Source organism: Pelophylax lessonae (assembly GCF_965119305.1).
Source record: "Pelophylax lessonae genome assembly, chromosome: 2".
NCBI classification, from domain to species: domain Eukaryota; kingdom Metazoa; phylum Chordata; class Amphibia; order Anura; family Ranidae; genus Pelophylax; species Pelophylax lessonae.
The window spans coordinates 165,784,025-165,797,616 of NC_138769.1; the positions used below are offsets into that span (position 1 = coordinate 165,784,025).

The 13,592-nt window shown below is 43.4% G+C and overlaps 1 protein-coding gene across 1 annotated transcript in view; it reads right to left on the bottom strand.

Moving 5' to 3' along the window:
* Nucleotides 1–13,592, bottom strand: part of GDPD1 (glycerophosphodiester phosphodiesterase domain containing 1) — a 168,125-nt gene that overhangs the window by 29,364 nt on the left and 125,169 nt on the right. The gene's annotated exons all lie outside the window — the stretch shown is intronic.

Consider the following 13,592-nt stretch of genomic DNA (forward strand, 5'->3'; position numbering starts at 1 on the left):
GCTCGGGATTTTTAGTGTAGACTTGTAGAAAGGGAAAAGCTTTGATGTTGTCAGACATGAAGAATTTTTAGAAGAACATCCTCTTTTCTAACACAATCACAAACATAAATTTGCTGAAATGAAAATGTCTCTTGTGACCTACTAAAGAGGCTCATTTGACTTTATTTTAGGTTAAATGAGGCAACAAGCAACTACCCAAGGTCAACTGTGACATCACTAGAGAGAGAGATTCCTGCATAAGCAAGCCCTGGCACGGCACCGACGTATAGGCCATGGGTCCAGAAAGCTTTGAGGTTGATTTATTAAAGGCAAATAGACAGAGGTGGGGGACTCAAGTCACTGACTTGACTTAATTTAGACTTAAGTCACCAGTTTAAGGACTTGAGACTTGCTTGACTAAAATTAATAAAAGACTGGACTTGACTTTGACTTGGTATTCATGACTTGAGACTTGACTTTGACTTGAGACATATGACTTGGAATGACTTTACTTTTTTAAGTTATTAAATATTTGCATTTTTCAAGATGTGTTAAAGCAAAATGAATGTGCCTGTTAGGTTTCTGACACCACAGTCACTTAAAACACCTCAGTGTGTTCTGATTTTTAGGACACTGGCTGTTTAACAATGGAAATACTTAAAGCGGAGTTCCGGGCACAAAATCGATATTTTTTTTTTTGTGCCCGTCCGCTAGTTCAGCATAACCTGAAAAGGAATTGGATAGTTAGGTTTTTTTTTAAAAAAAACTCACCTTGTAATTGACGATCGTAAATACTCACCTCAGGGTACTTCCTCCCTCAGCGCCGCGGCTCCGCTGTCACTTCCTGCGCTACGATGATTCCTGGGAGCTGAACGTCATCGCTCCCAGGAATCAATGCGACGGCACCGGCCCCGCTCGTCACTTCCGGGCGACGCCGCATTCCCCTGCTAAACAGCTTCTGGGCATGCCCAGAAGCTGTTTAGGAATGCGGCGCCGCACCGGAAGTGACGAGAGGGGCCGGTGTAGGCGCATTCTGGGACAAGAAGACGCGGAAGAAGACACAGAAGAGGACCGCGCCGGCTTCAGCTGCCCACAAGAGAGATGGAAACGCTGTGGAAGAAATTATATAAGTAAGTATTTCTTCTAAAAGGTAAGTGCGAACCGGGACAGATCAGAGGCTAGCCATTGTGGAATGTGCTAGCCCTGACTGTCCCGGGGGTATGTTTGTTAAAAAATGACTTCTGTGCCCGGAACTCCGCTTTAACATGTTTTTACTGTGGTGTTGAAACGGACAAAGGATTTTGAGCTGTTTGGGCATTCAAAGTATTTCTTTAATATGCCAAGAAAAAAGCACTAAGCAGTTTTGTTAATGTTGAAAATAAAACAAAACAATTCCTGACCACTGACTTTTAACTGATTTAAAGGTGAAAATTGGGGTAGATCAGTATATTGACTTGATTTGTGACTTGACCAAAATAAATGACTTGACTTCTAGCAGGGACTCGACTTGACTTGCTTGGTTTTCGCCACAGTAACTTGGGACTTGCTTGAGACTTGAAGGTTAAGACTTGAGACTTGCTTGTGACTTGCACATGTGTGACTTACTCCCATGTCTGCAAATAGACTGGGCACTTTGCAAGGTGCCATTGCACTCTGCAAGTGCAGTTGCTCCAGAGCTTAGTAAATAAGGCAAAGCTTCACTTGGCAAAGAATACCCAATCACATACAAGGAAAAAAAATTAATTTTTGCTTGCATATGATTGAATGATGAAAGTCAGAAGAGCTTCAACTCATTTGCTAAATTCTGGAGCAAATGCTCTTGCAGAGTACAACTGCATTTTGCAAAGTGCACAGTCCATTGGCCTTTAGCAATCCTAAAATAGGTTTTATTTCCTCAAATAAAAATATGTAAGAAATCAAGAGACGGTCTACTTTTAAGGTTAGCACTGACCCTAAAATCTTTTCTCCTAGAACCAAGCCATTGTTGTTTTTAATCTAGCCTGAGTACAGTTGGATGGATGAAGCTGATCATCTCTAGATTGTAAGCTCTAACAAGCAGGCCCCTCTGATTCCTCCCATATTGAAATGTATTGTAACTGTACTGTCTGCCCTCATGTTGTAAAGCGCTGCGTAAACTGTTGGCGCTATATAAACCCTGTATATTAATAATACATTATACAATTTGATTGTGCAATCTCCTTTAGATCTACCATCAATTAAGCCCTGCGCAATTGACTTTGTCCTCATATTACATTACACTTTTAGTCATTTTAACTGAGATTTTAAAGAAAATGTACAAACAGATTGTATAGTGTATGGACATTCTGGTTTTTTACCATATCCACTATTTACAAACTGGATGACTTCCAGTGATTTGGTCTTCCATATGATAATTAGACAAGACACAACAGATCCAAAGGTTATAGGACAACTTATTACATGCTTCAGAGTATGTTGAAATGTGCTTTGAAATAGCTATTGACCTAACTATATACATGTCGCCTAAATTGAACTGAACACAGTGCCTTGAAAAAATATTCATACAACCTGCAATTTTCCACATTTTGTCATGATACAACCAAACACGTAAATGGATTTTATTGGGATTTTATTTGATAGACCAACACAAAGTGGCACATAATTACGAAGTGGAAAGGAAATGATAAATGGTTTTCAAAAATTTTTACAATTAAATATGTGAAAAGTGTGTCGTGCATTTGTATTCAGTCCCCCTTTACTCCAATATCCCTAACTAAAATCTTGTGGAACCAATTGTCTTCAGATCAAAAAAGTTTAAGAGATCCGCGCTGTGGAATAACTAAAGGCTGCAGCCTACCTCAAAATACGATCCAGTGGATTGTATTCAGTAATGTTTAATGGGTTAGTGAGGTAAATGGCACTGCCTTTCAATAGGTTTTAAGGGGCACTATATGTAAACGTTAATATTCCAACACAGGGTATTCCAAAATACTTATGATCGTATTACCCTTTTCACATCACAATGATTGTAAACAATACATATAAATAAATATAATAAATATTAAAAAGTGCAAATGGTGCAATAAAGTGTTAAATCATGATGTGGCCAATAAATTATTAGTTAATAAATATAATATAGTGCCAATAAATATAAATATGAAGGAATGTAAGGTGCTTAGTGAAAGGTGACAGATTTATAAGTAAATGATAGTATCCCAACTATCTCAGCAAGTGATCTGTGGATGTGGGTAAGTCTAAAGCTGGTAATATTGAACAAATGACTAACGTTATCAATAAATATATGATAAAGTGACGTAGTGATGGTTAATTTTATATAAATTATATATAAGAGACAAATATATGAAGAACCACAGATTTGGTAAAAATAAAAAATAAATAAAGTGACTTGGTGCAGCCTGCCCAACTGTATTTGCAGGAACCTGCTCTGCCGGAATGTGAGGAGAGAAGCGACAAGCGAACCTTATAATACTTCACTATATGAGGCTCTTCTTCTTATATATGATCTGGAAAATTGCCACAAACATTTGATGGGATGCTGAGGTTGTATCGATTATATTATACTAAACATATGGGAGAGATAATCCAGTGGAGCCACTGAAGCCACCAGTACCTGGGCCCTGTCTGGCAGAAGGAAACCCTTTATAACATCACGCTGGTTACCCCTGTAGGGGTATTTAGCTCCGGTGACACATGCATTGGCTTCCCCGCTGATGATCGGGGGTGGGGCGCGCTTGCCCCCCAGCTGCCACCAAGTGGCCGACGTACCCATACGCCGGTTTGCCTGGGAGAGCCACCCTGCTGCAGTATATATGCAGTAAGCTGTCAGCAAGTGGTTAAAGCAGGGTTAGAATACCAAAAAAATATGCCAAGCTTTGAACATCTCACTGAGCACTGTCCAATGAATCATCCGAAAATGAAAAGAATTTTACACAACTGCAAACCTACCAAGACATGGCCGTCCACCTAAACTCACAGGCCGGGCAAGGAGAGCAATAATCAGAGAAGCAGCCAAGAGGCCCATAATAACTCTGGAAAAGCTGCAGCGATCCACAGCTCAGGTGGGAGAATCTGTCCCCAAGACAACTATTAGTTGTGCATTCCACAAATTTGGCCTTTATGGAAGAGTGGCAAGAAGAAAGCCATTGTTGAAAGAAAGCCATAAGAAGTCCCGTTTGCAGTTTGCGAGAAGCCATGTGGGGGACACAGCAAACATGTGGAAGAAGATGCTCAGGTTAGATGAGACCAAACTTAAACTTTCTGGCTGAAAAGCAAAATGTTATGTGTGGCAGAAAACTAACACTGCACATCACCCTGAAAACACCATTCCCACCGTGAAACATGGTGGTGGCAGCATCATGTTGTGGATATGCTTTTCTTCAGCAGGGAAAGGAAAGCTAGTCAGAGTTAATGGGAAGATGGACGGAGCGAAATACAGGGGAATCTTAGAAGAAAACCTGTTAACGTCTGCAAAAGACTTGAGACTGGGGCAGAGGTTCGTCTTTCAGAAGGACAACGACCCTAAACATACAACCAGAGCTACAATGGAATGGTTTAGATCAAAGCGTATTCACGTGTTAGAATGGCCCAGTCAAAGTCCAGACCTAAATCCAATTAAGAATCTGTGGCAAGACTTGAAAATTGATGTTCACAGACGCTCTCCATTCAATCTGACAGAGCTTGAGCAATTTTGCAAAGTATGGGCAAAAATTTCACTCTCTAGATGTGCAAAGCTAATAGAGACATACCCAAAAAGACTTGCAGCTGTAATTGCAGCCAAAGGTGGTTCTCCAAATTATTGACTCAGGGGGGCTGAATACAAATGCACGCCACATTTTCACATATTTATTTGTAAAATAATTTTGAAAACCATTTATCATTTTCCTTCCACTTCACAATTATGTGCCACTTTGTGTTGGTCTATCACTGAGTCCTGCGTCTGTCAATGAGCGACAGAGAAATACATTTACGTTTTTGGTTGTAACATGACAAAATGTGGAAAATTTCAAGGGGTATGAATAAAGGCACTGTAAAATATTTAATCTGATGCATATCAATTATATCAGTACTGTACTGCTGCCTCTGTATATCCAGGAAAATTGGATACCTGCAATAGGCTTATGTGTTCCTCCATTTGTCAATCAGGAAATAAATTCAGCACTATCTATGAAGATTTTAGGACTAAACTATATCGAGGATTTTAATCTTGTACCACCACAATTTTGTTGGAGTTACCTAATTTGCAGAACACTGATTGCAAATCAGAACAACATCAAATAAGCTAAAGTACTCAGTATCACATCAAGCCACAGAAAACATCACTGGGGCAACGCAGGCCACATATAATGTTCTAACAGTAATGTTTAAAGCTGAAATTTAAGCAAACTGCTAAAAGCCTCATGCACTTGGGGGTTATGCCCATCAGCATAAAATAACAGTGTTTTCAGGCACCCAAGAGGCTCAGGCACAGCTCCTAGGCTCATTACCAGTAACCTATCAACATTTTTAACAGGTTGTAATATGCTGAGCTGGGCGGTACTTGCGTTTAGGGCCGTATGTGTTTAGGGACTTCTGTGTTCAGGGCATACATCCCTGAACATATACAACCTCAAAACGCAAACTGCGGCAATTGTGGCTGGACACTGCACTTGTGCCCCTTGGGCACGTAAAAAAAAGCCAAGATTTGATGCTAATGGGCCAAAATGCCAATGTGCATATAGCCAAATGAACAGAAAATATACAAATATTAGCAGCTTAAGGACCGTCCTACGTACGTAAGAGCAAAATCACATACCTGTATGTGATTTCTCTGATCAGCTCTGTGGCGCACGCTGCCGGAGCCCCGCTTCCACTGTGACACAGCGAAAGCCAATCAGAGGGACCAGCAGCCACGATGACTGCTGGGACCTGCCAATCGTTCACAGGAGAGGCAGAACGACTGTCTGCCTATGTAAAGACAATAAACAATGCGTTACTAGACCTACTGATTACTAATAATACAGACCTGATCACGGATGTAGAAATACGAGCCAACTTAGGAAACAATTCGGTCAGTATAAATCATTGAAATAGGAAACACAGGGGTAATACGAGGACATCGAATTTCAAAAGAGCCAACTTTGCTAAACTGCGCTCTTTGTTAGACGATATAAAATGGGATAAAATCCTAGGAACAAAGAACACGGAGGAAAAATGGGAGTGCTTTGGATTTAATAAATAAATAAATGGGAGTGCTAGGGATATTCTAAATAAAGGTATTGGCCAGTGCATTTCAACAGGGAATAAGTTTAAAAGAGCTAAAATAAACCCTGGGTGGGTAAACTCTAACGTAAAAATGCATATAAAAAACTGAAGAAAGGGCCCTCAAAAAATACAAGGCTGAGGGTTAATTGGCAGCATTCCAACATTACAAAGAATGCAATAAGAAATGTAAGAGCACAATCCAGGTGGCTAAAATAGAACACGAAAGGCACATTACAGAAGAGAGTAAAAAAAAAAAGAAATTCTTTAAGTATATAAATAGTAAGAAAGTGAGGCCAGAACACATTGGCCCCATAAAGGACAATGAAGAGAATCTGGCTACAAAGGACAGAGAGAAGGCGAAGGTGCAAAATAAATTCTTCTTCTCAGTCATCACAACAGAATTGAGGGGATACATTAAGCCAGCTTGAAATGTTAAAGTTAATAACACGTCACAGGAATCCCCTTCATGGTCAACAGAAGACAGACTCAGACCTAAACTTGAAAAACTTAACATAAATAAGTCACCGGGACCAAATGGCTTACACCCGAGGGTCCTTAAAAGAACTCAGCCAACTGATAGCCAGACCATTGTATCTAATTTTTAGGGATAGTCTACTGACAGTAATGGTACCAGCTGATGGGGAAAAAGCCAACATGGTACCAATATTTAAAAAAAGGGCCGAGATACAGCGGTGGCCCGTTCACACAAGCCCCAGGGTCACCACCCCCTAGACAATGTGCCCGGCCCCTTATCTACATGCAGGGCACCGGACACATGGATTCCAATGGGTCTTTTTATTTTTTTAGAAGCACATGATTAGAGCCGGAGGCTCTAATTGGCTTCAAAAAGGGTGGGCTCGGGGCGCAGAACACTGCTCACAAAGCCCACCCAGTTGTGTGACATTGGCAAATTAATATTCACTAATGTTTCCTTGTTTCTCCTCACGGCCAATCAGGAAGTGGGTCCTGAGTCCCGATTGGATGGAGGAGTCCTAGGACCAGATTGGCTGCGAGTCCTAACTCCTGATTGGCCGGGAGGAGAATCGACTGCCAGGACTCTGAACGAGACGCAGGGATGAAGACACCACCTGCATGGGGTAAGTGCAGGGGCTGGCGGGGGGCCTGACAGGCGATCGATCGAGCGATTGACGTGTTATGTGGTTGGCTGGTTGGGGGGGCTGTGGACCATCCCCCCAAGTAAATTAAGCACCAGCCGCCACTGCCGAGATATATCCCTGGAAACTACAGGCCGGTTAGCCTAACATCAATAGTCTGTAAGATATTGGAGGGGATGATAAGGAACTAAATACAAGACATTAGTAATGAAAATGGTATTATTAGTAGTAATCAGCATGGATTCATGAATATGCATGGATTCATGAAAGCTCTTGCCAGACCAATCTATTAACACTCTATGAAGAAGTGAGCTGCCATCTAGATAAAGGAAGGCCTGTGGATGTGGGGTATCGGGATTTTGCAAAGGCATTTGATACAGTTTCCCACAAACGTTTACTGTACAAACTAAGGTACGTAGGTATGGACCATAGAGTGAGTACCTGGATTAAAAGCTGGCTTCAGGGGCGAGTCCAAAGAGTGTTCATAAATGGGGAGTACTCGGAATGGTCTGTTGTGGAAAGTGGGTTCCCCAAAGGATCTGTCCTGGGACCAATCCTATTTAATTTATTCATAAACGACCTAGAGGATACTTTCAGTAGCAGTAAGCTTTAAAGCCCAACTCCAGGAATAAATGAAATGGAAATATTGTATTATACATCAAGTACCTTACTCCTCAGTCTTGATTTTAAAAAACATCTTAAGCCATCCTGCAGTTTGATAGATCAAAGTCACAGTTTCCTGTATGAGCAAAGCTAACATCCTGCCCACAGGACCGGACATTTTTGCCTCTTTGTTATCTTTTTGGGCAATGGTCCTCTCACTGCCCCCATAGGTTCTCCTGCCACTGGAAACTATGAGAGAGGACCTTGCCGCTGGGAGTGTTGTCTCCACCAATAGGTGTCCACATCATGCAGGCAGGGAAGCCCAAAGAAGGACCTCAGGAAGTAGAGAGTAGGATCGCCACATGGCGGTGGCTTCAGGTAAGTTATATGGGCATTTGCATAGTTTTCTTTTCATAACAGTGGTTAGTTAGAGAGGATTGGGGGGATGCTAAAATCTTGGAGTTGGGAGTTAAAGTATGTGTCTCTAAGCCTTAAAGTGGTTCTAAGGGCTGAAGATGTTTTACCTTCATGCATTCTATGCAGCAGCCATCCCCCAGCCCCCCTAATACTCACCCGAGCTCTATCCCAATCCAGAGATGTGTGCAAGTGTCTTGGCTCTCCAGGGACTCCCCCTCCCCATTGGCTGATCAATCACAGCCAGTGAGCCAATGAGGAGAGAGAGGGGGCATGGCTGAGCTGCGGCTCCGTGTCTCAACAGACTTGCAGAGCAGAGGCATTGCAAGCTACTTGCTCTGGATGCACTCAACAGGAGGGAAGGGCCAGGAGTGCCGGAGGGGGACCTGAGAGAAGAGGATTGGGGCTGCTCTGTTGAAAACCACTGCACATAGCAGGTAAGTATGACATGTTTGCTATTTTGTTTCTTTTTTTTTTTTTTGCCTTTAATATCACTTTAAGTACTCCTTGCTGATAGTGGACGGTACGGGAACAGGTGGCCACATTGCAATAAACAATCAGATACTTGGACAAGCGTCTTTTTTAGACACTTCATACATTTGATATATGTTGAATTTATATATGCTATATATGATATAGCATGTCCCTGGGTGTCTCCATTACTGCTGTATCACCAGGGATGACTAGAACATTTTATTTGAAAATCCAACCCACCTAATCAATTACATGGTAGGCACTTTTTTCAGCAGTTCATACATAGAAAGCTTGAGGGAAAATAATCAAATTTACTAAAGGCAAATAGGCAGTTAACTTTGCAAGGGAAGTTGCACGTTGCAAAGGAATTTTCCACAGAGTTTAGTGATTAAGGTAAAATCTTGCACAATCTCTATCTGTGTAAAACATAGAAGCTTTTTGGGAACTTGGCTTTAGCTCAGCAAATATAGCTAGCCTTTACATACTGGGTAGCTCTACTAGAGTTCTCAAACTCCCAAACAACAAAGTCACCAGAAAAAAGCTTAGAGAGGGGTATCCCACTGTAGCGTTGGGAATCTATTGCAGAATGTCTATGACAGTTCTTGGAAATAGGACCTTTATATTTATTTTAACTGGCATGTTTCAACTTTAGTCCCATGACCCCCTTTGAATCTCTTTGCTAAATTTCCATTTTAGGTGAATATTCCTATACAGTTATAGTGGGAGTTTACACCAGGAAAACTAAAATAACAAAATTATTTATATGTGCAGTCTATTTATGGGTTTATAATTCCACATTTGAGATCAGCATATATGTATTCATATTATTCAGATATTACGAAATGGGTAGCATTACAGACAAACTACAGCGGCTAATGCCACCCACACGATATATTATACAAAATATAAAAAAAAAAAAAACGTTTACCTTTAGTCCCGGTTCACACTTTTGCGATGCGGGAACGCTGCAAATATACAGCGTGTTCCCGCATCGCATCCGCACCCCTGGCAGTTCACACTGCCATATGCGATACGAAGGGGGTGTCAATTAAAAGTTAACGACACCCCCAGTTGAGATCGCATATTGCAGTGCGATCTGAAAGTTTGCACAGAATCGGATAGCACCAGTGTGAACCACCATGCGTTCCGATTCTGCTGCGGATAAAAAAAAGGGTCATGTGCATGTTTAGTGCGATTACCCAGGAGTGACATCATCGTGGCTCTGACCAGTCACCGAGCCGGAGCCGCAAACCCCGTAGGAAGACCAGGTAGAGATGGACGCTGCCTCCAGCGATGGTATCACATCACTGGAATGCTTAGTTTTCAGGTAAGTTTAACATAATATGCTAGTATGCGATGCATATTAGCACATTATGTCTTTGCCTTGCAGGTAAGTAAAAAAAAAAAAGTGAAGCGGTTTACAACCGCTTTAATAAATGAATAAAATGTTGTTTAATTTAAAAAAGAGAAGAGTTTTTTTATTTTATTTCTAATTTAATTAAAATAACAGTAATTTAGGAAAGCTAAAATAACTTGTAATAGATTACAGATGAAGAAATCCTTCCAGAGTTCCATGTCTGTCGAGCGATGTGCTCTGTGTATCAGGAGCTCATTAAGAGCAAGCAGCTGTCACACTGACAGTGGAGTAAACTGTGACTGGTTACACAGGGAGAGCAGCGATCTCTTTGTGTAATTTGCAGGACTGAGATAGGCTGACAACGCAGTCCAGTACAGTGCAGGAGACGGCTGTGCAATGCAGATGTCCCAGGTGTGCCCCCCCCCCCCCCCCCCGCAGCATGGCACCAAAGGCAGGCTCCTCTTCTGCCTGGCCCTGGCCCTTTATATGCCTACTACTTTTTCTGTGGCTTCTTATAAAGTAAACTGGCTAGTAAAACAAACTATGATCAGCAGTTCTTCACAGTGTAAACATATCCTCATTAATAATGCATGTAAACTTTTAGAAACTGTTAGAAAAAAAAAAGTTTTATTTATCAAAGCAGCTAACCAATTTCAAGTATAAAATGTGAATTGACAGCAAGAAATAGAAAGTAAGGATTTGACAGGTTGCTATGGGTCCATACTAGGGCAATTTTTCCATCATAAAACAAACACATAGCTCTTGCAAGCATAATTTTTGTTCTGCTGTGGCAACTTAAGCTTTTTAAAATAGTGCTCTTTAAAATAGTGCTAAACTATAAGTAAGGGAGTTTCAGCAATAGAGGAAGTGCTGTCAATGCAGAAAGCAGTGGGTAGGATGAGGTGTGGCCAGATTATGATTGACAAGCTACAGGTAACTGCAACACCCCTTTTCTCTCTCTTCTCTTTGACCTTTAGAAAATGATTTTGCCATTTTCCCTTTTCTCATGAAATCAGCTGACTTGGCAGTTTGACCGCAGGGCACAGGAAGTCTGTCTCCACTAACAGATCAGCATAATTTATTCGCCTTTGGTGCTAATGGAAAACCAGCTTCTCTGCCTTTTGGCTAAGATCAAGTGTAGTATCTGTTCTTATCAGTTGGTATGGACCTTAGCTAGTACCGGCATGACCGAAATCCAGAGTGCCTGGACGTCACTGGGGTATGGAGAGTAGGTAATGTCCGGGAAAGCACGTGGGGTCCGCCACCTTCTGATTTGAATGGGTTAAGCTGTTCTTACCAGTTTGAAGGGAGCAAGAAAGCCGGTCTGTCCTGGAGGCCGGTTAGTAATGCTTCTAGATGAAATTGGCTGCGGAACGAGGATGGTGATGGGAGGGCTTTTCCTCCTGGGTTGAATCTGGCCTTGCAAAAGGCTTGTCCCAAGTTGAAGGTAGGCTCTCCCTAAGCCTTCCAAGTTCCGATGCCTGCTGGTAGGGATAGGCTGCATGTAACGCTCCTTGCGTTTCTTATAAGGTGTGGATTTTCAGCTGCAGAAGTAGTTCCACGTCGCTTCTCGGCCTTTTGGCTAAGATCAAGTGTAGTATCTGTTCTTATCAGTTGGTATGGACCCTGATGGTTAGTATCGGCAGGGGCTGAAATGAACCGGGGCGCTCCAGACGTCACTGGGGGACCGGGAAGTAGGCACTGTCAGAGAAAGCCGGATGGGTCCGTTGCCTTCTGATTTGAATGGGTCCGCCCCTACCAGTTTGAAGGGAGCGAGAAAACTGGATTGGTTCCGTGGCCAGTTAGTACTGCTCCTGGATGTGATTGGTAAGGAACGGCGGTGGCGGTGGGGGAGCCTTTCCTCCTGGGTTGAATCTGGCCTTGCAAAAGGCTTGTCCCCAGTCGAAGGCAGGTTCTCCCTAAGCTGTCCAAAGTTCTGATGCCTCCTGGTAGGATAGGGCTACACTTGGTCTGGCCTTTGGGCCGGGGTAGAAAAAGCCCGTAGTGTATGTGCCCCTGGGGTGGCAGCCCAGGGGTGCCTTAATTCTCACTGGTGAGGGGCAGCTCGCCTTGAGTTTTTCGGCACCATGGTCACTGCACCTACGCACACTTTTTTAAGCACCTGCCTCTTGGGCAAGGCCTTTTGGCTTCGACCAGAGGAATTTTTATTCCGGCCGGAAGGCCTGCCTTTGTATTTTCACAAGGGCACTAATTCACTTCTCCACTTCCCCTCCCCCACCTTTTTGTTTGTGCGTGTTTTTTCTTTGTGGTTTGTCACCTTTCTATCACCTTTTTTTCACTTTGCACGACTTGTAGGGTGTGGGTCCTCGGGCCCTACCTTGAGTCTTGGGAGGGGGTGGATATGGCCTTTTGGCTTGGTCCGCCCTCTCTCATGGGGTCTCCCTTCGGGGGAGCCCCACTTAGTACTCGGTGGGGGCTGTTTCGGCAGTCCCCCTGAAGAACGGGGTCAGTCTGGTTCCGGCCAGACAGACCATGAGTACCTCAAATCCCTGTCAGGAGTCTTGCGCCCCGGGGGATCGAGGTTCGGGTCCTACCTCTTCGGAGGGAAGACCACTTTGTTCGCACACCCTGTGCACTTTTTGTGTTCCTCACGTTTGTGTGTGTGCACTTTTTTATGCACCGGGTGAAGTCTTTTGAGTGTGTTTCACACGCTACGGGAAAAAAAAAAAAAAAAAAGTAGTTCCACGTCGCTTCTCGGCCTTTTGGCTAAGATCAAGTGTAGTATCTGTTCTTATCAGTTGGTATGGACCCTGAGGGTTAGTATCGGCAGGGGCTGAAATGAACCGGGGCGCTCCAGACGTCACTGGGGGACCGGGAAGTAGGCACTGTCAGAGAAAGCCGGATGGGTCCGTTGCCTTCTGATTTGAATGGGTCCGCCCCTACCAGTTTGAAGGGAGCAAGAGGGCTGGTTCGTCGTGGAGGCCGGTCTGTATTGCTCCTGGATGTAATTGGTGAGGAATTAGGATGGCGGTGGGAGGGCCTTTCCTCCTGGGTTGAATCTGGCCTTGCAAAAGGCTTGTCCCCAGTTGAAGGCAGGCTCACCCTAAGCTGTCCACGTTCCAAACCTCCTGGTAGGTAAGGGCTACACTCGGTCTGGCTATTGGGCCGGGGTAGAAAAAAGCCCGTAGTGTATGTGCCCCTGGGGTGGCAGCCCAGGGGTGCCTTAATTCTCACTGGTGAGGGGCAGCTCGCCTTGAGTTTTTCGGCACCATGGTCACTGCACCTACACACTTTTTTTAAGCACCTGCCTCTTGGGCAAGGCCTTTTGGCTTCGACCAGAGGAATTTTTATTCCGGCCGGAAGGCCTGCCTTTGTTTTTCACTTAGGCACTAATTCACTCCTCCACCTCCCCTTCCCCACCTTTTTGTTTGTGTGTATTTTTCTTTGTG